The 25635-nt window shown below is 42.9% G+C and overlaps 1 long non-coding RNA gene across 1 annotated transcript; it reads left to right on the forward strand.

Annotated features, from left to right (window-relative positions):
- The first annotated feature begins 686 nt into the window (after positions 1–686).
- On the forward strand, positions 687–22104 carry LOC115094494. The gene is made up of 4 exons (XR_003857569.1): positions 687–4680; positions 5819–5914; positions 6003–6160; positions 22055–22104. It is a non-coding gene; the product is annotated as an uncharacterized LOC115094494 (long non-coding RNA).
- The last annotated feature ends 3531 nt before the right edge of the window (positions 22105–25635 follow it).

Consider the following 25635-nt stretch of genomic DNA (forward strand, 5'->3'; position numbering starts at 1 on the left):
GGGTGCTGGATGAATGCTGCTGGAGGCTGGATGATGGGTGCTGGTTGAATGTTGCTGGAGGCTGGATGGGTGCTGGATGAATGCTGCTGGAGGCTGGATGGGTGTTGGATGAATCCTGCTGGAGGCTGGATGAATGCTGCTGGAGGCTGGATGGGTGCTGGATGAATCCTGCTGGAGGCTGGATGAATGCTGCTGGAGGCTGGATGGGTGCTGGATGAATGCTGCTGGAGGCTGGATGGGTGTTGGATGAATGCTGCTGGAGGCTGGATGGGTGCTGGATGAATGCTGGATGATGGGTGCTGGATGAATGCTGCTGGAGGCTGGATGGGTGTTGGATGAATGCTGCTGGAGGCTGGATGAATGCTGAATGATGGGTCCTGGATGAATGTTGCTGGAGGCTGGATGGGTGTTGGATGAATGCTGGATGATGGGTGCTGGATGAATGCTGCTGGAGGCTGGATGGGTGCTGGATGAATGCTGGATGATGGGTGCTGGATGAATGCTGCTGGAGGCTGGAAGAGGCAAGTAAGTTGGCTATGTTGTGTGTCAATGTTGAGGCGAGGGATACTGTTGGAGGGACCTTAGTTCTAATTCCTTGGGCTCTCCAAGGGGCGCACTAAGGGGCAGGCCCCTTAGGTCGCGCCCCTTCGGGCACGCAACGCCGGAGGGCGGCAACGCGATTTAAAGGCCTCTCTTTTTTTTTTTTTTTTCGCGCCCTGATAGGCCTAGTGCCTCAGGGGGGCGTGGCTGACTCACCGCGTGGGTCCTGCGGTTCCGTCTCCTTTTCCTTCTCTTTATTTTATTTTTTGTTTGGTTTTCCTTTTCCTGCTATTTCTGATGCCTCCTCTGCACGGCTCGCGGGATTGCGAGCGGGCTCTAGCTCCGATTGGGCCTCGGGAGCCTCAGCAGAGGAGGAGACGGGCGGCGGCCGATGCCGGGAGCTGCTGCTGTTGTTGTTTTTTGGGTTGTTTGTTTTTTTTAATTATTGTAGTTCTGTTATGAGACTGAAGAGGGACCCTGTGTGGATGTGTGGAATAGGGCATGCTGGGCATTCTCAGTGTGCATAGTCAAAGCTCCAGAATTTTGACATGTTTTCTGTGCTGTGCTCCATCCAATGATGTCACCCATGTGTGAGGACTAATGTCCTGCTGGCCTAGGAGAACACCTGTTACAGGTAAGCAATTCTTTCAGACAGGTACCCCCTCCCACTCAAGGGGCCCTCTGAGATTTTGGCTTGGAGGCTTAGAATTTGAACTTATACTACTGATAATGCTGAGTTTTATATAGTGCTCTCAACTAAGGGGTCTTACATATATGTGCAAAAATTTCATGCCTCAAGGAGTTTACGATCTAAGGTAGGTATCTGAGGTGGCAGGAGATAAAATGCTTTACCTTAGGTTACAATAAATGTTAGTGGATGGAAGAAGCAGGATTTGAACTGTGGCTATCTGGTCCTAACTATAAGCCACTCCCTATGACTAATGAAGTAATAGAATAGCAGAAAGTTATAAACTATCTCTGAAGTGATTTGATCTAAAGCTAGAGCGGAGAATTGTGGTTGCTTTATTAGTCCAATTGAATATGTAGAAAGTGAGTTTGTTTTCAGGGTTCTGTGTAGCCAGCAGAATGAATTAGCCATGACGCAGGTGATGTCATCTGGCATCACGCAGACCTGTTGCTCCAGCTCGGTAGTGTGATTTGTTTTTTTGTACTACTAAGCATGTCTGGGAGTTCCCACCTGTGTACTGCCTTGTGAGCCTCTCGATTGTAGAGCTCAGCTTTAGCTAGGTAGTAGACTCTCCAGGGAGGTGGGTGGGCATTAAGTATGGCTAATTCATCTTGCTATCCATGTAGTACCCTGTTTTATGGTAAGCAATCTGTCTTTCTCAGTTGACAAGCAAGGATGAATTAGTAATGGAAGGAGTCCCAAGCTGATGGAGCAATTACTGAAAAAGCAACCTCGGCCTCTCCACTACTTCCTTGTGATGGTGAGCAGGCTGCATAAAACTGCTTGTCAAAAGTTACAGTCACTTCTTGAGAGAGTGCCTAGCATAGTGAGAGGTAAAGATGTATACAGACCAACTTTCAGTTTTGCAGACATTTTCAATAGAGAGAGCTCTTAGGTGAGCAACTGAAATAGCCATGCCTCTCATTTGATAAGTCTGCAAAGACCAGCCAGTGTAATACAGTTTACTAGCCCATCACACAAAATATGAAGACTAAGGGTCAAGGCCTGAGTATCAGGGCTTATCAAAATCTAAGCCTTGGTTTGGGCTGATACTGCTGTAGTGTCTTAAATTGATGTTTCTCACATGGGTGACCTCAAGCTGGAAATTGCTGTGTGGCAGTGCAGGTATAGCCTGATATCACTGAAATTGGAGGAGGGGGGCATCTTTGAAAGAAGGACCACTTAAAAGCGAAGTATAGATGCCTGGAAATAGACTAGTCTATCCCTGCTGACAGGAACTGGCTGGCCATATATTTCTTCTTAATTTGGGCAACAGTATCTGACTTTTTCCCCAAAGAGATTGTCCCCAGAATGCAGGATGTTGATCAACTTGCCATGGATGTCATCTTGCAGAATGCTTGCTCTTAACCAAACCATCTGGCATGCCCTAATGGTTGCAGCAATGGATTTTGCCACTATGTTGAAGGATTTATTAATTAACCAGATGAGGTACTGCTCACATTCTGTATCCAGAAGAGCCTGGCCATATCCCTCTTGCTCCCTGTCCAAGGACTCAATGAGAGGCTTTAGCTTGTCGATGCAGTCATGTAAGTATTGTATCATACAGAGTTGGTGGACTGCAATGCGGGCATTTAGCATCAGACTTTTCTTGAAGGTGCCCAGTAACCTGGGGACCTTATCCAGGGATATGTTGGAAAATATGTAGGTGGTCTTAATCAGCTTTAAAGCTGACTCCCACCACAGACTAGTGGAGCAGTTGGACTATGACAAAACAGGGAGCCTGTTACATACTGTTTGAGATCCAGCTTCTTGGGTTTGCATAATCTGATGAACTTGGATTGCTGATGGTTTGAAAGGGGTTTCCAGATTTCTGTGCAGGGGACCTTGTTCCTCTGGACACTGACTCCATTGGCCCTATCCAGACTCCTGGAAACATTGGAATAGGAGAGATCTTCTGGTGAAGGCAAATGCACCAGCAGATTGGTTGAGGGGTCTGAGAGAATCCCTGTAGACTCCTCCTCCAAACTGAATAGTGGAGGGACACTAACCTATGACCCTGAAGATGGCAATCGAGGCAAAGACCTCTGTCATGTCAGAAGAGAAACCTTCAAAGGAAGGTCCCAGTTGCCAATGCTTCATCCTCTTGACTACTGGCTGGACTCCAATGGAGCAAGTGGGACTCCCCCACCCCCCACACACACATCTTGAGGGAACAAATTATTGTCATGGACAGGAGAGGTTGAAGGGTGCCACTCTAGTCACTGGCTGCCAGAGGTAAAAAAAAAAACCAAAAACGTCATCACTAGTCTTGCAATGTGGTCTATGGACTGCTATGGCCCCCAGGCCAGAATTGGAGAAAAAACATCTTCCTCTGAGACTGATATAGTTTCATTGCCTTGAGAAGCACATACTGACTCTAGGTAGATACCTCTTCCTTCTGGGCTATCTCTGTCAAGGGTAACATAAAAAAAAACAAAGGCACAATGGAGCAGATAAGGTCCAAGTTTCAGATGCAGTGGAAGGGACCTAGGTTGACTGCTTTGGACAGATGACATTAATGAGGCCCTGGAAGGCCTAGGATCTGGAAAGAAGAGGCGAGATGGTGGTAAAAGCATAAAAAGAGGCATGCACCTGTTATTACTGCTAGGGCCAACCTGAGCCAGGGTCACAACCTGCATTGATGGCATCAACTGTGCTCCAGACTTTGGTGCCAGGGACTGGTGCTTCAACATGGATGGTTTCTGCACAGCTAGTGCCAATTGAGCCAAATGGTGCTGCTTCAACACAGAGACCCAAGAGGGAGATGTGGCTCTGGAGTGCACTAGCTCCTGCACCTTGACTTTTGCTCAACACCAGAACTATGGTGGATCTGAAGTCTGGCACTGTAGATGAGGAGCCCTGCCAGAGAAGTCTTTGCTAGACTCAGCACAGAGGAGGCTCTGCTCTAAGAACATCTACATCTCCACAGATTTGTGGAGTATCTAGCTTCCATGGCTAGTTCTGATAGGATCTAGATGACATCTGGGCACAGTTATAGAAATTGACAGTGTTATGTTCATGTCCCAGGCATTTGTAGCAGATGTTAATGACATCTTGTGGCTACAGATGCAGTCATTTGAAGCCACTAGGTCTGATCTTTTTGGACCTGGACAGCCCAGTATCTTCATTTTTTTTTTTAATTTGTTTTAGCCCAGAAACATGCTGTTGAGGGACTGCCAAAGCAGCAAGGCAACAGGCAAAAAAAGACTGACGAGCAGATTAGTAGAAGAAGATGAGAGGATACATGGAAGCTTGGAAACACAAGACTGAGGGGCTCGTGAGGTAGCATGTGCACGGGAACTCCCAGGCATGCACAGCAGTGAAAGTTTACTGAGCTAAAGAGAGAGGTCCATTCAGCATCATCAGATGATCTCACCCACGAGTCATGACTATTTCGGCCCTGCTTGTTGATGGAGAATTAAAGATGAATGTGAGAAGAGAACAATACCATGGTTAGTAACAAAAAAACAAAAGTGATTATATACTCTGGACTTGTTTAGGAGTGTGCAACCTGTATAATTGCACATGATACCACTGCAGCTTTGAAGGTGCTGCCACATCAACATCACCAGCCCTCCAGCCATGGAGCATAGCTTTGAAAGCATGCTACTGGCAGCGCTCTGGAGGAGATGCTGTTGCCAGAGAGAGCACTTTTCCTGGTGCTTGTATAAGGTGCTACCGGTGCTAAAACCAGCCCTATTTATCTTGTGCCTTACAGTTACAGTTTAGTTTCTACCTATAGTTGCATAAAGATAAGCAAATGGACAACAGAGATGAAGCCTTGGGGGTGGCAATGCTGATAACTTCTCTCCCTAAAACCTTCATAAAGTCCTAAAGTGGAATGTTAGTTATGTGGCTGGAGCTGCCTTAAACTAAGGCTTGACTTAGGGGAATAAGGATCTGTGAAATGATAAAGCTGTGATAAATGGTTTTAATCTGTTGCTAAAGATGTCTGAACTGGCTGGGGTTTACAAGCAAACAAAGCTGGTAGCATATAAACTTCCTGGTGATCAGTTCAGGATCTTTGGCATAATTAAAGCAATGAGAGTGGTATTTGACTAGAACCCAGGCTTGTGTAACCAGTTTTGCAAGCTCATTATTACAGAATGCTGCTGCTGTACTATAGAGTAACCACACCTTTGTGATGCATGAACAGAAGGAAAAGCTGGCCTTATATCAAAGCAGCATCAATATCTTCCTTAGATATGGTCTGAAGAGACCTAGAAACTGTTTTGTTTTCTTTAGACATTAAATAGCATCTAAAGAGATGTTAAGATTAGTTGTGTGCAAAAGTTTTGGCAGCCCTGATTAAATTGTATGTTTCAATGACTCGAGAACAGAAGCTAACATAACCTCTACATGGTACAAAATTAAACATGAAATCTTTCTGCAATTTTTAATGCAAAATTACTATTTATTTGCTGACTTTAATAAATTAAACAAAATAAAATAGTGAATGTGACATATGCAAAAGTTTAGACACTCTTCAAATCTCCTTTGGCAGAAATAATAGCTTCCCACTGTTTCCTGTAGCCAGCTAAGAGTCTTCATGTTCTTGTTTTTTGACTTTGTTCCTGCTCTTCCTTGCAGAACTTCACTCAGAACTGAGATCTCCCCACAGATTTTCAATAATATTCAAGCCTGGGGACTATGAAGACCATTCCAAAACCTTCATATCTATTTCCTGTAAGTACCGTATTTCTTGGTTGTATTTGAGGTATGTTTCGGATCATTGACTTGTTGAAATGTATTTATTTAATTCTTTTTTATACAGACATTCATGACAGGTCATATCACATCGGTTTACATCAAAACTTAGAGGAATGGAAAGTTACATTTAACAAGGGGTAATAACTTGGAAGGAGAAGGGTAAAGAACGTGGAGGAGGCACCTTGAGAAACCTCGGGGGAGGGTCCCGAGTGAAAAAAGTGGGTAAGATAGAAACATGAGTCATAAAACCAGAATTAACATATTGAAAAATGGAATGCTGAGGTCTCCAGGGTATGGGTATCTGGGAGGCCGGGAAGGAGGGAGGCGGAAGGAGGAAGGGAAGGAAATATCCAATTTCTTCAATTTTTTTTCACTGACACTGGGACATTAACTTCTAGGATATGTTATTTAGTTGAATCCATTCTTCCTTCTATCCACACAATATTTCATGTGCTACTGGCTACTACTCAACCCCAAAGCATAATAGATCCCATTTCGTCTTAATGGGCCAGGTGCTTTTTTTTTTTTCCCCTCCAAATATCTCTTATGTGATTGTGGTCGAACAGTTCAATTTTTGTTTCATCAGTCCAAAACACTTTGTTCCAAAAGGCTTATCAAGGTTTTGTTACACATACTTAACATAGTAATGACAGCAGATAAAGAGTGAATGGTCCATCCAGTCTGCCAGCAAGTTGCTCATGGTAGTAACTGCTGCTCTGTGCAGGTTACCCCCATGTTCCCCTCTTTCCATTACCAACATCCGGTATTTAGAGTTCTGAAGTATGTATCCCATGTCTTTTTGAAGCCATTTACCGATTTCCTTCTTACCAACTCTTCCAGGAGGGCATTCCAATATCTATTATCCTTTCCATGAAGAAATACTTCCTGACGTAGGTTCTAAGTCACTCCCCAGCCCGGAGTTTCATTTCATGAACTCTAGTTCTACAATTTCCTTTCCAACAAAAAAGATTTGAAGTTTGCACATCATTAAACCTTTCAGCTATCTGAAGGTTTGAATCGTATCTCCCCTGCACTTCTCTTTCAGATCCTTCAGCATCTCCTCAAGTCTTCTGATACAGACCCCACACCATTTTGATAGGATGGAAGCAGTCCAGAGAAAAACTTTCTCCATCTCTTTTAAGATACTGTCTCCAGAACTGAACACGGTACTCCAGGTGAGGCCTCACCAAGGACTTGTACAAGGGGATTATCACCTCCTTTTTTCTTATTATCCTTCTCTATGTAGCCCAGCATCCTTCTGGCTTTAGCTATTGATTTACTACCTTCAGATCACCAGACATTATTACCCCAAGGTCCCTGTCTTGCTCTATGCACATCAATTTTTTGCCACCACCCCACCCAAATCGCATACATTTCTTTCAGATTACTGCACTCCAGGTGCATGACTGCATTACTTGTCGTTGAATCTCAGCTGCCAAATCTTTGACAACTCTTCAAGCTTTCTTAAGTCACTTTTCATTCTCTCTACTCCTTCAAGTGGGTTACTCCATTGCAGATCTTAATATCAGCTGCAAAAAAGACAAACTTTACCTTCTATTCCTTCTGCAATGTCGCTCACAAAGATATTGAACAGAATCTGAGCCAAAACCAATCCTTGAGGCATTCCACTTAACACTGTTCTCTCCTCAGAGTAGGATCCATATACTATTACACACTCTTCTATCAGTCAACCAGTTTGTAATCCATTCCACTACCTTAGCACCCAATTCCAAGATTCTCATTTTATTCATGAGCATCCTCTTGTACTTTCCCCTTAACCATCCTTTCCTCCTTAGTTGAGAATCCCCTAGCCCACGCCCTATCTTTTCTCTTTGACTCACTCTGTATATAGACTCTACATAAGGTTTCGTCCCTGTATATAGACAATATATAGTCTTTACATAATGTTTCGATCCTGTATATTGACTGTACTTAATGCTATCTTGTTAATTGTATATGTACATAAAACCCAATTGCTTCCCTGCCCCCCCCCCCCCCCCACCCTAGTTGTAACATCAGTTAATATGTAAAGCCCTGTTGGCTGAAGTATCTTGTTATCTGGAAACCGATGTGATGTGTCTAACGAATGTCTGTGTATATAAAAAAAATTAAATAAATAAATAAAATCATCTGCAGAGCTGAATCAAAAGCTTTGCTGAAATCCAAGTTAAATCACATTGGGTACTCTTCCTTGATCCAGTTCTTTTGTCACACACAGTCAAAAAAGTAAATCCAGATTTGTCTGACAGGACCATTCCCTGGTGAATCCATGATGCTTCGAGTCCAGCAACCCATTGGATTAGAGAGAGTTCACTATCTTTTCCTTCAGCAGAGGCTCCATTCATTTTCCCACCACTGAGGTGAGGCTGACCGGATTATAGTTTCCAGCCTTGTGTCTGCTACCACTCTTGTGAAACGGGATCACAACCGCTCTTCAGTCCTATGGCACCACCCTAATTTCCAGGAATTATTGAACAGGTCTTTCAGCGGCCCCACCAGCACATCTCCTTTAGTATCCTGGAATGTACCTCATCCAGCCCCCCATGGACTTGTCCATGTTGAGTTTCCTTAACACCTCCCATACATCCTCTTCTGTAAATGGGGTTGCTTCTACCCTACTCCCCTCTGTTCTTGTTGACCAGCAATGGTCCTTCTCCAGGGTAGTCTTTAGTGAACACCGAACTAAAGTATTTAATATTTCTGCTATTTCATCATATTTCTACACACATTCCTCTTTTTCAGTTTTACTGTACCACCTCTGGCCTGCCTTCCTTTTTCTTATATATCTCAAAAATGTTTAGTCACCTCGCTTTACATCTTTGGCAAAAAAAACCCTCCTTTGAGTCAGAACAATTAACATATCTGGAAATCCCACACTACATAGCGACCATTGTCATACTTGTGACTGTACACCAGGTTAATGTTTAAGTACCTGCTACATCAGTGGTTCTCAACCTTTTTTCTGTCAGGACACACCTGACAGATGGTTCTCACATGCGTGACACTGAACATGTGACCATCACGGGGCTAAATGTAAACAAACACTCTGCATTCCACAGGAACCCCCTCGACCCCCAACAATGGGTGCAGAGCAGAACCAGGACATTCCCCGTTCAATTTACCATACAAAAAACGATATTTCTGGTGACATCTCAATAACAGCAACTTAAACACTCTCTCCTACCAGGTACAATAACCCTCCTTATGAAAAGACAGTAATTTACCACCAATGCATGTTCTATTGAGAAAACACAACAAATAATATTGATACAAATGCCTACATGCTAATAAAATACCTCAACTCGGTCACACACATAGAATTGACCTTCACCAAGTACAGACAGACCACAAATTACAAATATGGAAACAGAAACTGGAATGGAAACCCAAAAAAGCCACTCTGCACTCTGTGCAAAACAGAAATATAGCACCTAACAGACTTCCATGATCTGAAATAATGTACAAAAAATGAATGCACACAAAGTTACTCCTGCATTATGGAACTCAAACAGTAATAACCCTACCTATGAAAAGGCAGCACTGCAAAAATTACACCAGGCCCTAAACACCAATACACCTCCTATTAGGAAATCAGAACAAGCCAAGCTGCTATAGATCCCTACCAAGAAACTACAAGCTTGCAGAACACCCTTAGCTGGGTCACACCCGCAGCACACAGACAACCCCTCATCAAATATAGAATAAAGTGACCATAAAGTAATGTTTTTGTTTTTGCATTGTTGCACTGCATACAGAGTTTGGCTTCTTGCTGTTTCCATTCAGTTTTTGTCTCCACATTTCTATTTATACATTCCTCGAGAAATATAAAATAATTCTAAAACTAGAATATAATAAATGTTTGTTTCAAAACAACTGATAAATGGAATAACATCCAAACATTAAAATTTTTCAAAATTATTAAAAATTCTCCAAATGCCAATTAAATATTTCTAACAGCAGACACATCACATAATACCCAATAATTAAAATGGCAGTCAATCAAGAAAGATAAACTTAAAAAGCCACCTGTACTTTCCCTCTCCAGTAACTCTCCTACTCCTTTCCCTTGTAGGCCAGTAGCGCATACTAGAAGCAGCAAGGGCTGCTGAAGCTCTGTCCCTCACGTTCTTCTTTCTTAGGGCCCATGACTAGTCTATTTCACACACACACACCAGTCACCTCCCTGACTAATGTCTTTCTCTCACACACACCAGTGACTTTCCTGAGCAGTATCTTTCTCTCACACATTTTCTCTTACACACACACACACACACATTCTCTCATATACTTACACACATGCTGGCTCTCTCTCTCTCACTCACTCCCACCCCACATGGTAGCTGGTATACTGCTATTAAAAGCAAAGTCCTGACAGGCTAGAAACTACAGAAGGACTGACCTCTCCGCCCCCCAGTGGTAAGAAGACAGCACTCAGCTGATTGCTTATGCTGCTATCACGGCACAGAGCAGTCAGCCTAGAATGTAATTCTATGCTTTTTTTTTCTCCCCACCCCAGCCTTTTATTTTTTTTTTTTTGCAGTTTGATTATTTTTATGTTTCCTTGCTGGTGTTGCACTGGCGAGAGAAGGGGAGGTAAGAGCCAGGCCAAGGAGGGGGACAGCGGCACCGTACTCCTGCCGCCCCTGGCAAAGTGACGAGCCAGCATCGATCTTCAGCTCCGTGTCCGGGCAGCTGATGGACAACTTTCCCCAACAGCCGCACGGCAGGAAATCCCGGTGGCCACATTCTCAGCTGACTGCTCTGTGCTGCGATGATCGCAGCACAGGCAAACTGCTGAGTGTAGCGGGGCTGGGGAGAGCCTTGAGGTGCAATTTCTGCAGCAGCATGCATGGCCTTTTCTTCTTCCCACGTGCTCGGTAAACATCACTTCCTCTTCCGGGCCACAGGGGCGGGAAGAAGAAAAGGTCATGTTCCTGTTGCCGGCTTCCACAAATACTGCTGCCGTTCCCCCTCGGGGCTTGAATGTGCTGATAGCCCGGGCAGGAATGGCAGCAGTGTTTGTCTCACTGAGGTGAAGGGGGGGGGGGAGAGCAGCGGGTGCTTCGCGACACACCGGTTGAGAACCGCTGTGCTAGATAATCATGGTAGGGGCCCCAGATGGCAAGATATTTAGAGTAGTCATTCTTAAGGTCATATCATAACATTGTCCGCTATATCTTTAACTTGTGAGCACTAATACTCTGTTCGTACACACCTTCCAGAGGGTTGCTGCTATAAATCTTGCCACTAGAAGAAACTGTCCCACCAAAGCCCTGTACTTAACTGGAACTAGGGACCAGTAAACCCAGTTCAGGTGTCACTCGAACAGAGAAACAAAGAATAGCCACAATTTGTTGAGTAATTTGCTTCCAAAAACAGCTAACTACTGGGCAGAACCACCACATGCAAATGTACGTGCCTCTCTGGCCACACCCCTCCAACAGTGAACTCCAGCCTACAAAAAACATTTGGAATAAAATGTAGGGGTACGACATGAGCTCTGTTCTTTTGGCACAAATAGAGATGTGGTGTGCAGAAGGCCATATGCGCTTCCAAGCTCTATGGTCTAACTCTATGCGCAGGTCAGTATTCCAGGTATCTATTATATCTTGTGGTGTTTGTTTCCCAAATTTACTGAGAAGAATACCTGAGTATATGAGTAATACCCTTACCAAATGCATCGGGTTCACTCATAAGTCTCCAGGCCATCCATATGAGGTAATGGTATAGTCAGGTCAAATCTGTCCCCCAAAGCACTTCATAGTTGTAGATAAAAGGCATGTGAAGAAACTCAGTCTTCACGAAGTGACTGGAAAGGAAGGAACCCATCCTCATCCCATTATTGAGCTACATATACAAGACCATTATCTCCCCACTTTCTGAAGACTGGGGATAAAGGGTTGGATTTTCATAAATAGGAACATCAGCAGAGGTAACCTCAGCATCCCTACCCAAACACTTTGGGGCGGATTTTAAAACTAGCGCGAATAGCCTACTTTTGTTTGCGCTCCAGGCGCAAACAAAAGTATGCTGGATTTTAGTAGATACGCGCGGAGCCGCGCGTATCCGCTAAAATCCTGGATCGGCGCGCGCAAGGCTATCGATTTCGTATAGCCGGCGCGCGCCAAGCCGCGCAGCGTACCCCCGTTCCCTCCAAGGCCGCTCCGAAATCGGAGCGGCCTCGGAGGGAACTTTCCTTTGCCCTCCCCTCACCTTCCCCTCCCTTCCCCTACCTAACCCACCCGCCCGCCCTGTCTAAACCCCCTCCTTACCTTTGTCGGGGGATTTACGCCTCCCAGAGGCGTAAATCCCCGCGCGTCAGCGGGCCTCCTGCGCGCCGGGATGCGACCTGGGGGCGGGTCCGGAGCGCGCGGCCATGCCCCCGGGCCGCCCTGGGCCGTAGCCACGCCCCTGGGCCCGCCCCGGAACGCTCCCGACACGCCCCGAAAACGCCGCGCGGTTCGGGCCCGCCCCCCGACACGCCCCCTCCGAAAACCCCGGGACTTACGCGAGTCCCGGGGCTCTGCGCGCGCCGGTAGGCCTATGTAAAATAGGCTTACCGGCGCGCAGGGCCCTGCTCGCGTAAATCCGCCCGGTTTTGGGCGGATTTACGCGAGCAGGGCTCTTAAAATCCGCCCCTTTTTGAACTGTTACTAAATTTGCACTGTACGAGCAAGCAGTGGGCTCTTCTGTAAACTCTTCTACTATTGGGAGAATCTCTGGGGAGAAAAGGGAGGACCACTAAGTTAACTGCTTTGGCTTGTAATTTTTCTAACTGGAGAAATGGTTCATCCTGGTCCCTCGACCACACTTTTATAAAAATAAGACTGCTTGCCCAATAATATACCTGGAGATTGGGCAGAGCCATCCTTCCTTGTGCTTTAGGAAACCAAAGGCAACTCAGCTGAATCCAGGCCTGTTTACCCCACCATATAAACTTAGTAATACATTTATTAAGATCGCTAAATACTTGAACAGGGATCTGGCACAGTACATTTTGGAACAAATATAATAAATTTGGAAGCAAGGACATTTTAAGAAAGTTGATTCTACACAACCAGGAAAGTGTTAAATGATCCCAAGACTTCATTTTGTATTTTATCTTTGATATTAACAGGGAATAGTTCCTGTTATATAAGTCTTTAAATTTCCTTGGAACAAAAATTCCGAAGTACTGAAAGCCAGGATCCACCACCTTAAACTTCCTGAGGGTTCTCGAATGCCTGTTGTTGGATCCAGCAGAAACAGCTCAGATTTGTCATAATTAACTTTGTAGCTAGCCAAAATGCCATACTTTGAGAGCAGAGCAAGGAGTGCTGGCCCAGATGTTTTGGGGGATGTCATATAAACCAGCACGTTGACTGCATATAAAGATATTGTATAGACCTTATTCCCTAACCTAATCCCATGGATATCTGAATGCTGCCTAATATCTTCAGCATTGGGCTCAATGGCCAAGTCAAAAAGCAAGAGTGAAAGAGGGTTCCACCTGTCTCATACCAGAGTTATATAAAAAAAGGGAGAAAGCAACTCGTTGATCAAACATGCCCTTGGCTTTTATACATGGCCCTGATCCAGGCTATAAATCATTCAGGCAACCCTGCCCCCTCCAGAGCTGCAAATAGAGGGCCAGGTAAGGTGGTCAAATGCCTTTTCTGCATCCTAGGAAATCACCAGATGTGCCCTTCATAAGAACATAAGAACATAAGAAAATGCCATACTGGGTCAGACCAAGGGTCCATCAAGCCCAGCATCCTGTTTCCAACAGTGGCCAATCCAGGCCATAAGAACCTGGCAAGTACCCAAAAACTAAGTCTATTCCATGTAACCATTGCTAATGGCAGTGGCTATTCTCTAAGTGAACTTAATAGCAGGTAATGGACTTCTCCTCCAAGAACTTATCCAATCCTTTTTTAAACACAGCTATACTAACTGCACGAACCACATTCTCTGGCAACAAATTCCAGAGTTTAATTGTGCGTTGAGTAAAAAAGAACTTTCTCGGATTAGTTTTAAATGTGCCCCATGCTAACTTCATGGAGTGTCCCCTAGTCCTTCGACAATCCGAAAGAGTAAATAACCGATTCACATCTACCCGTTCTAGACCTCTCATGATTTTAAACACCTCTATCATATCCCCCCTCAGTCGTCTCTTCTCCAAGCTGAAAAGTCCTAACCTCTTTAGTCTTTCCTCATAGGGGAGTTGTTCCATTCCCCTTATCATTTTGGTAGCCCTTCTCTGTACCTTCTCCATCGCAATTATATCTTTTTTGAGATGCGGCGACCAGAATTGTACACAGTATTCAAGGTGCGGTCTCACCATGGAGCGATACAGAGGCATTATGACATTTTCCGTTTTATTCATCATTCCTTTTCTAATAATTCCCAACATTCTGTTTGCTTTTTTGACTGCCGCAGCACACTGAACCGATTTCAATGTGTTATCCATTATGACACCTAGATCTCTTTCTTGGGTTGTAGCACCTAATATGGAACCCAACATTGTGTAACTACAGCATGGGTTATTTTTCCCTATATGCATCACCTTGCACTTATCCACATTAAATTTCATCTGCCATTTGGATGCCCAATTTTCCAGCCTCACAAGGTCTTCCTGCAATTTATCACAATCTGCTTGTGATTTAACTACTCTGCACAATTTTGTGTCATCTGCAAATTTGATTATCTCACTCGTCGTATTTCTTTCCAGATCATTTATAAATATATTGAACAGTAAGGGTCCCAATACAGATCCCTGAGGCACTCCACTGTCCACTCCCTTCCACTGAGAAAATTGCCCATTTAATCCTACTCTCTGTTTCCTGTCTTTCGCTAGGTGCAAAAGGTGAAATAACCTCCTGGTATTTGAAGTAGAGTTTCTGCCCTTTACAAACCCTGGGGCTGATGCAATATTAAATGCAGAAAGCGAGCGCTGACTTTTCAGCACCCGCTTTCTTAATGTGTGCATGGTGCCTGCAAGGGGGGTGCCATGCAATAAACAAATTAGGGCGTCACGCTAGCAAGGAGGCTGCTAGGTGTCAGTAAGATTAAATGTAGTAACTAAGTCCCTAAAGCCCAAAGTATGAGAAACATTAAACCTTGGCTGTGAAGTTTTATCAGCTAGCAGAACTGGACAGACATTCCAATTGAACCCAAATGTCTAATCTGATCAGTGAGACTATGGAAAAATTGTGATTGTTCTAGGTTAGGACCATACACATGAAAGGAACAGAGTGTAATAAGCATTCTAGAATAACATATCTCTCATCTGCATCTACTAGTGAACGGTGAACCACCAAGAGTAGATTTTTATGGATAAGAATACGGACTCCCCTACTTCTCAAATTATATGAGGAGTAATAAATTTGGCCCACCCAACCTGCCCGAAGCTTCTCATGTTCCTGGTCAGTGAGGTGTGTTTCCTGCAATATCAGAAACTGGGCATTATTGCGACTAGCAAATTGAAGGATATGCTTCAGCTTAATCGTGGACAAAATCCCTTTTAGCATTTAAGGAAATAAATCGTGTTGTCCTGTCTTGTAACTGAGATATCCAGTGCTGAGTTAAAGCCTAGCAGGTATCTTATGTAAACAACACAGCAAAAAGTAACAATCTGCCCAAAGTATCTACAAAAAGAGAAGTAATACCTAAAAGTCCAAATATCAGGATTTTGGTGACCCAAAGTCTGAACAAAGAAACATATGCTGTTTAAACCAACCCTCCTCCTGACTCAAAAGTTAACTTTGAAAGTGCCCCTAACCTTTTAACTAACCTAAAGACCCACCCCCCCCCCACCAAACTTTCCTCCCAAAACCCACTCTGACTCAGAATCACTAATAACCTAAACCCTTACTTTCCCTATCAACCTTCAAATTAAACCCAAAGCCCCAACCCCCAGATCATAAAGCTCTCAGGTGGGAAAACATTCAGGACCTAGAGGCCAGCCTAAATATACTACCTCCTCATTAACCCACCCCCACTCAAAGCCTCCCAACCATAAAGAACTTATTACAGGAAAGCAGTTTAATAGCACCAGTGCTGGTAACTTCCCTACTGCAAAAATAAACACTTTTTACAGACCATCTCAACTAAACATTATAGTAGCTGGAAAAAAAAAAGGAAATAACATAAAATGTTAAAGAAAAAGATAAGACTTAACATGCTCAGATAATTGAAACACGAGATCATCTGAAACTGACACGGGCCGATTCAGTAAAGTCCATGGGAGAGCGGGCGAACGCACAGGCCACTCTCCTGTGCGCGCGATTCAGTATGCTAATTAGGCCTGGCGGTAAAACCAGGTAAAAGGAGGCGCTAGGGACACTAGCGCGTCCCTAGCACCTCCTTTTGGACGGGAGCCGACGCTCAATTTTGCCGGCATCGGTTCTCGAGCCCGCTGAAAGCCACGGGCTCGGAAACCAGACGCCAGCAAAATTGAGCATCCGGTTTTCAACACGACAGCTGCGGGCCGACTTCAAATTTTTATTTTTTTTTTACTTTTGGAAAGTTTCAGGACCTCTGACTTAATATCGCCATGATATTAAGTCGGAGGGTGCACTTTCCCGGTGCCCGAAGAAATTAGCGCCTACCTTTGGGTAGGCGCTAATTTCTGAAAGTAAAATGTGCGGCTTGGCTGCACATTTTGTTTTCTGAATCGTGCGGGAATACCTAATAGGGCCATCAACATGCATTTGCATGTTGCGGGCGCTATTAGGTTCGGGGGATTGGATGCATGTTTTCGGCCCCTTACTGAAGAAGAGGTAAGGGAAAACGTGCGTCTAATGGCAGGTTAACAGTGCGCTCCGGAGCGCACTGTACTGTAACGGCCCGATAGTTAGGGTGTAGGCGACGTCAATGTCCTCCAGTGCTTGACCATCTGTGGAAACAGCAACAAGATAAGAGAGCCACATGGTCCCAGGTTGAAACTGAAGACAAGTCTGCACATGACAAGAGTAGGTCCTGTAGCTGAAAAAGGCAAACACCATATTTTTGCCAAGCTGATACTCCTGGAAAAACTAGGTCTCGACTGGAAGAGAAGTAGAGCTGTGCCTTTGATCCTAGAGCCATTTCCCTCTCACAAGCCATGTGGCCCTGAGAAGACGCACTGGATTGTTGTCCAGACTTTATATCGCAAATAAAACCAGGAATAAACAAGCATAAAAAGTTTTAGCAATAGGAAAGTCACCAAGCACGATGAATCCATCCACCTTAGAGGGCATTGGAAAGTATTTCGTATCATAACTTAGAACTCCTGATATTCCTGCCTTTTCCCAGTGGGCCACTCCTGTCAGAATATGTAGGTCACAAAAATAGAACAAACTTGTTCATTAAAATAATGCAGACCAAGAACTCATGGATCATTTTTATATCCATTCAGGATCTTCTCCGCTTCTTGCATTAATTTACAGATCTTTGCCTTATCTATGACAATTCTGTTTGGCTGGGCATAACATGGTGTATCTGATCCCCAGACTGAAATTCGTGCTTAACAGCCCTGTAGGCTTGTCATTTTTGTACCTCAAGCGAGAAATCTTGAAATATCATAATCTTAGCCCGCTTATAAGAGAGGAAACCTGCTTGATGTGCAGCATCGAGGATTGATTGTTGCCAAAATTATGAACTTGCACAATTAGTGCCAGAGGACATCCCACTTGCACTGGAGCTGGAGCAAGAGATCTATGGAACTGATCAACTTTGATAACACCATTTTTTGCAATTACTCAGGCCTAGCAATTCTGGGAGGCAGTTTGCAACAAAGGTAACCAGGTTAGTACCTTCACTCTTTTCCGGCAGTCCGATTCTAATGTTGTTCCAGGGGGACCAGTTCTTGAGGTCGTTTTATCTTGGCATATGCTGCACTATAAGAACATCTGTTGACCTTAGCTCGAATCATGGTAAGTGAATCTTCAAGGTCAGACACTCCCCTCAACTTCACTGAGGCATGCTGATTTGTCCTTAACTGATTCCACTAACTGGGCAATCTTCTCCATGATAATGCCCAATTGGGTATAAAGTCAGGTGGTAATTTGCCCAGCAAATTTTTCCAAAAGTCGGGAGAGTCTGTCATCCTCGCAACGTGTCTTGCTTCGAGGCTGAGGCAGCGGTCAAGATGACCGCTTCCGCTAATTTTCTTTTTCGCTGCTTTGTGCATTTTAGCACTTCCATCGGCCCAAAGTCCTGGTATAGAATTCTGGACAGGATCTTTAGGAGCAGACATATAAGTTGCAATCCAAAAGTCAGGTTAAAGCCTGAGAAATATTCAGTTCTGATCAGAGCTCAGCCACGTGCAGCTTCCTCTTTCAAGGCATAACCAGAAGTCCATTGCACTTCTCATGATTTTATGGACCCCTATCATATCTCCCCCCTCAGCTGTCTCTTCTCCAAGCTGAAGTGCCCTAACCTCTCTAGCTTTTCCTCAGAGGAGCTGTTCATCCCTTATCATTTTGGTTGCCCTTCTCTGTACCTTTTCTAGTTCCATTATATCTTTTTATGATCTTTCAGATCTTCCCTTGTCTTCAATAGTTCCATGTTTGACAGTTGAACTTGCTAGCTGGAGGCCTTTAGAGATCTTTCTTTTATATCCTTCCCTTCTTGAAAGTGAATTATCTTCATTTTCAAATGTTCAGACACCTGCTGCTTAGAGAAGCCCATGGTTGTTGAAAGAAGGCAGAACAACAATCACAACCTGAGAGGTTAGAAGGGCCAGAGTATTTGTTCAGTTTTGTACAATGCGAAGATTGTCACTTGGAGACTCATTGAAACATACAATTTGACAAGAGAATGCTAAACTATTTTACATGCTTGTATTTTGAGACCCGGTTAAATTAGAAATACTAATATAGATAAAATGCGTCTGTGCACTCTTCATGATGTAACAAATCATCTACCTTTAACTTGGACAATTGTGTGGTGGCCTACACAAAGACATTAGCAGACACAAACGCCTCCTTGAAACCAAGAAGCCTAATCATTACAGATTCTTAGAGAGACTACTTCAAACTAGTGAAAACGTGGATACTATTAATGGGTAAGAACTTGTCCAGGTTAATTATATATATATATATATATCTCTATAATTATTATTTTTTTACTTAAAGGTCATGGAAAGGAAACTGTTAATGTTTGGGGATATTTGGACCTCATAAATCAGCACTGGAGCAGTTCTGTGCAGTGGCACACTAAGGGAAGTGTAAGGGAGGGGGGTGCATTGCCCCAAGTGACAGCCAGGAGGGGGTGCCATTGGGATGATTGAAATTAAGAACAGCCCTAAAAAAAAAAAAGGCCTGGAGGGGCTGCAGTGGAGCTCATCCAACCATGGCCCAAAAAAAAGGAAGCCTATTGGGGATGCAGCAGGAGGGGGAGGTCCTGAGAGAGAGAAGAGTGTGTGTGTGTGCGTGTGAGAGCTTTTAGATGTGTGTGTGGGAGTATAAGAGCATGTGGGTGTGTGACAGCCAGTGTATGAGGTGTGCGTGAGAGCCTGTATGCGTGTGGAGGCGAGAGTGAGAGACTGGGGGTGTAATCCTTTGTGGGTGTGGGGGTGTGAGAGTCTGGTATGCATGTGTGTGTGAGTGAGAACCTGTGTATGTGAAAGAGGAATAACATTTGTCTGGTCCCAGGGTGACTGGAAGATCCTATGTATAGAGAGCAGTAGGTTTTTTTGTTGGGTTTTTTTTTTTTTATTAGGTTTAACTTTTGGGGGGTGGTTGTTTTGAAATTTTTATTGGTTTTTGAGAACTTGTTTTTTCAATTTGTATTTATATACTGCAAGCAGTATGATATACAACTAGAAAGAAAATCATAACAGATCTGAATAAATTAACTGTACATACATTACAATGCAAATTTAAAAAATATAACATAATACAAAAGCAGAACCTCTGCAAGCTGCCGGAGTAGCCCAACAAAACATCCCTTTCATGTATCATTTATCCACATTCATACTACATTCCACCTATCAATCATTCCATAGAGCGCAACCCACCATGAACCAGTTCTAGCCATTTAGCAGTATAGTCTAACAAGGTCAATTTGTCTTTCAGTGCTTTAGAAAGTTGAGAATAAAATAGTTCCCATGCATGCGCTTAATTTTTGTTAACATTCTTATATACTGTAGCTTTTAACAGTCTGAGGCACTTATTCAACTTTAATATGTTCCTGTGTATCACAGTTTCCTAAAAGACATCAGCTGAGATATCGGAAGTCTTGATTTAACTGCACGTAATCTTCCATTTCCGCCTAAGATATACATGAAATTTATTGTCATGATAGAGAGGAATGCAATCTCCATTGAAATGCTTTAGATTGAGAAGCATTCATCTCTAGAACAACTGAAACAAGAGCATGGTCAGACAATACAATATTTCCAATGAGAAAAGGAAGAAGAAAGGAACAATTCTGGATTATTTGGTTTAGAAATATGTAAAATCATATTCTGAAGGATGAAGTAAGCACCATACATCCACTAGTTGCAACTCTTGCAGCATAAAAAAAAGATGCCTTCGTGTCTTTTACTTTGATGCATAGTTCGAATTGGCTTAGTATGCATTTGTGCATCAGCTATTAGATTAAAATCTCCCCTCAATATAAACCGTTGAGCAATAAATTGACCCATTTCTGCCACTATTTTTGTGTAAAAAGAGTGAGTATAGTCATTTAAGCATATACATTAGAGAATGTATTTCTTAGAATATAAAGTACTACTAACTAAAATAAAACAGCCATCTTTGTCTACTACTACTTTGTCAGATATAAAGAGATTTTTATGAATCAAGATGATACACCATGCTGGGTCTACTAGAGGACAATGAAAAATAACACTGACCAACCCAATTGCGCTTTAATTTTAAATGTTTAACATCTAAAAGATGTTTCCTGCAAAAATACAATCTGTGCTTTTTCTCAATTAAACATAGAAAGTAGTTCCTTTCTTTTAATAGGAGAATGTTTGCCATCTACATTTTGAGAGAGGATTTTTATATTAGCCATTGTCATAAAAAGGGAAGAAAAAGTAGGCAAAAGTATTTAGTGGAAATCCTAATACCACCCCCCCCCCCAACTTAAGCATTCAATTCTTGAGTACAGAACCCTGTAAATTGTCCACGCTCTGGTAATCACATTCACACTATTTAACCATACACCTAATACATCAACATTTTAACATATCTACAAGTATTCCACCATCCCATACATCCATCGCTCTCACGCTATAAGGCATTAAGATAATTCCGCAATACCAGTTCCACAGAACAAAATTAGCAGGAACCCACAAAATAAAAGAAACTCGCTCCAAAGAGGAGTAGAATCGTATCTTCTGATCTTCAGCCCGCCAACGCTCTTCTCCAGGATCCATATAGTAAAAAGGCACCCTGCATTTTCAAACAGAAAGATAAGGCAACAAACTAATTTTCTGTTAGTATTGAATAACCCAGATGTCTCCAGCAATCAAAGCTTCATAAGAAAAAAAATGTGCCTCTAACAGCCCTTAAGTTAGATAACAGAAAATGTAAGAGTAAAAATTACTGGTTACAAGAACAAGCATAGAAACATAGAAATGACTGCAGAAGACGACCAAATGGCCCATCCAGTCTGCCCTGCAAGTTTCACATTTTTTTTCATACTTATCTTTTCTCTTGGCTCTTAGTAACCTTTTGGTTCTATTTCCCTTCCACCCCCACCATTAATGTAGAGAGCAGTGTTGGAGCTGCATCTAAGTGAAATATCTAGCTTAATTAGTTAGGGGTAGTAACCGCCGCAATAAGCAAGCTACACCCATGCTTATTTGTTTACCCAGACTATATAATTCAGTCCTTGTTGGTTGTCTGTATATAGATCCACTCTTCTTCATTCCCCCTGCCGTTGAAGCAGAGAGTAATGCTGGATATGCATGAAGTATCAGTCTTTCTCCCCTGCCGTTGAAGCAGAGAGCTATGCTGGATATGCGTGAAGTGTCAGACTTTCTCCCCTGCCGTTGAAGCAGAGAGCTATGCTGGATATGCATTGAAAGTGAAGTATCAGGCTTATGTGGTTTGGGGTAGTAACTACCATAACACGCAAGCTACTCCCTGCTTTTTTGTGAATGCAAATCTTTTTTTCCCCACATTCATTTATGTCCTGTAGACTTTATGGATCCACAGTGTTTATCCCACGCCCCTTTGAAGGGTTTCACACTTCTGGTCTTCACCACTTCCTCCAGAAGGGCATTCCAGGCATCCACCACCCTCTCCGTGAAGAAATACTTCCTGACATTGGTTCTGAGTCTTCCTCCCTGGAGCTTCAAATCGTGACCCCTGGTTCTGCTGATTTCTTTCCAAAGGAAAAGGTTTGTTGTTGTCTTTGGATCATTAAAACCTTTCAAGTATCTGAAAGTCTGTATCATATCACCTCTGCTCCTCCTTTCCTCCAGGGTGTACATATTTAGATTCTTCAATCTCTCCTCATAAGTCATTTGATGAAGACCTTCCACCTTTATGGTTGCCCTTCTCTGGACCGCCTCCATCTTGTCTCTGTCTCTTTGGAGATACGGTCTCCAGAACTGAACACAGTACTCCAGGTAAGGCCTCACCAAGGACCTGTACAAGGGGATAATCACTTCCCTTTTCTTACTCGATATTCCTCTCTCTATGCAGCCCAGCATTCTTCTGGCTTTAGCTATCACCTTGTCACATTGTTTTGCCGTCTTCAGATCATTAAACACTATCACCCCAAGGTCTCTCTCCTGCTCCATGCACATCAGCCCTTCTCCCTCCATCGAATACAGTTCATTCGGATTTCCACTCCCCATATGCATGACTCTGCACTTCTTGGCATTGAATCTCAGCTGCCATATCTTCGACCACTCTTCCAGCTTCCTTAAATCCCATCTCATTCTTTCCACTCCTTCCGGCGTGTCCACTCTGTTGCAGATCTTAGTGTCATATCTACTTTGTATCCATTATAATACTCACCTAATGTAACATGCTTTGAATTATCTAGTTGGAAAAGCATGATATAAATTACTGATACTGATTTTAAAAAAAATAAGATATAGAAACAGCCTCATCCAAAGAGAAAAAAATAAATCATAGCCCATAAAGTCACTGGCAAGATCACAAAAAATAAAATTAGTCGTTCACTGCAATAGGCATCTGCCATGCTCCAAAAAGCAAACAAAAGAGAGGGGGGAAAAAACTGTATTGATGCATACTATAACATACAGATGATTAGAAAAAATAAATAAATGGTCAGTGTTCAAGAAAAATAGCAAAGGCTATAAAATATATAGAGCATTGAACCTCTGAAGCCAAGCCAATAGGTTCCAGCATTAGCATTCCTCCCTCACGTTATGGGTAGGGAATTTTGCTGTTGAGTAAATAAAATGATTATAACACCAAATAAAATATAGCAATCTCAATTAAGTGAGAAAATTGCTTGGTTTAGAGAACAAATGTCACTGGCTCCATATCGAAACAGTAGTAACATGATAGTCCCAATCATGTATAAAGAGGCCTCTGCCGTTAAATGTATCACAAAAATGCTTCTGGTTAGCAAATGGCCGAGTAACCTACAAGAAAGTATGCATTATCAGAAACAAAAATACACTGTCATTCTCAAGGAAGACCACGTTTGCTCAGTCATATTCAACTTATAGCAGCCTACAAGAAAGAAAAGTCAGTTGTCTCTCTCAAATGCTGAAAGCTTCAATTAGGTAGGGATTTCATAAATTATTCTGCTCACTCTTTAGATTGAAGGTAAAGAGTATGCCATTCTTTTATCACTCGTAAATGGGCAGGAACAGCAAGGAAAACGTGACTCCCTTTTAAAATAACTAGGTACAATATGGTATCAGTGCTTTGTGGTTCGCAGTGACTGGCGAAATAGTCATGGAAAAGTAATACCTTGGCTCCCTGGTTTTCTAAGAGTTTGGTCTCTTTATAAGCCATCATGATCCTTTCTTTTGTGGCATAATTAAGACTCCTGGCGATAACAGGATGGCATCTCATCACATTCTCCCTGAGAATCCCCATGCGGTGAACTCTCTCTACTACGTCTCTAAAGAAAGATTCAGAGATCCTGGCAGCCATATTTGTAAAAGTCTGTAGCTTTTACAATCTCAAACGCCAAATATGTGGATGTTGTTCCACCTCCCACAATTTTCCTGGATATCTATCCTCTCTAAAAAGCTGATTTTGCTTCTTCAATATCATTATTTGCAAGGTGAGGCTATCTGAAGACATTTCTTGAGAAACAATACAGACCAGTCAATTCAGATAATTGAGTACTATGTCTGTCTAGGCAGTCTTTGAGTTCTTCAGTCAGATTGCAGTTCACTAAGGGAATCTGCAATGGTAGCTGAGATGCTTTTAGAAATTTCTCTGATCAGTTCCTCCATAAAACTATCTAGTATAGCTTTGTGTTCAGCTGCCGTTTTAGGTGAAGCTGGTTGAACTCTCTCTAAGCAATATTTGATTTGGTGGCCATTCTCTTTAGAAAGATTGCAAAGTACTATCCACTGGTCAGAACACCAAACTATAGCAGCAATACAGCTGGTGAACAGAGTTTAAGGGCATTTGACAATGAATCCTTTTGGAGCTCAACATGGGCTTGACTTCTAAGGTGGCCATCTTGCTGCAAATTTCTTTTGAGAAATGTTTTTAAATATTTTTGTTTAATTATTGAATGATGTGCTGTTCATCAGCTGTTTTGAAATATTTATTCTTTCCATCAGTATAGTTTTATTTTTACAATGTTTATATTTCTTGATTTTATTGTTTTATGAGGAATGATGATGTTGCTTTTCCAATGTTGCATTGCATAGAGTCTGGCTTCTTGCTATTTCCAGTTCAATTTTTGTCTTCACGTTTCTGTTTATACTTTATTCTAAATTTAGTGTCAATGCTTCTGTGTTTCTGCATGTGTAGGAGTCCCTCAGGGCTCATCCCTGTCTCCTACCTTGTTTAACATTTATCTATTACCCTTATGTAAACTACTCACTGACCTCAATCTCAAACATTTTCTCTACGCTGACGATATTCAGGTCCTGATCCCCATCGAAGAGTCGCTCGCAAAAACACTGTTGCACTGGGAATCCTGCCTCCAAAATATCAAACAACTTCTTACAAGTTTCAACCTGATACTAAATTCATCAAAAACAGAACTTCTACTCATCACACCAGAAAACAGCTCCATCTCATACACCCATCCTACCGTACCAAACACCACACAAGTGAGAGATCTAGGAGTTCAAATTGACAATCACCTAAACCTGAAAGCTAACATCAACAAAACCACCAGAGACTGCTTTTATAAGCTCCAAGTGCTGAAAAGAATACGACCCCTCTTCCACACACATGACTTCAGAACAATCCTACAATCAATCATTTTCGCAAAGCTGGACTATTGTAACACCATCATGCTTGGTCTCCCTTCATCACACACCAAACCATTACAAATGGTCCAAAACGCCTCCGCCCGTATACTCACCAACACCAGGAGAAGAGAACACATAACACCTATCTTGATGGACCTCCATTGGCTGCCCATCCACTTCAGAATAATCTACAAGGCCATTCTCACCATTTTCAAAAACATCCATCAATTAGCCCCAATCGATCTACATATCCCCCTCCGATTACACCATTCCACAAGACCGACAAGAGATGCTTACAAAGGATCACTTCAAGTACCTCCAGCCAAGACTACCAGACACATCACGCTCAGAG

The sequence above is a fragment of the Rhinatrema bivittatum genome, chromosome 6, assembly GCF_901001135.1.
Source record: "Rhinatrema bivittatum chromosome 6, aRhiBiv1.1, whole genome shotgun sequence".
In the NCBI taxonomy this organism is placed as follows: Eukaryota; Metazoa; Chordata; class Amphibia; order Gymnophiona; family Rhinatrematidae; genus Rhinatrema; species Rhinatrema bivittatum.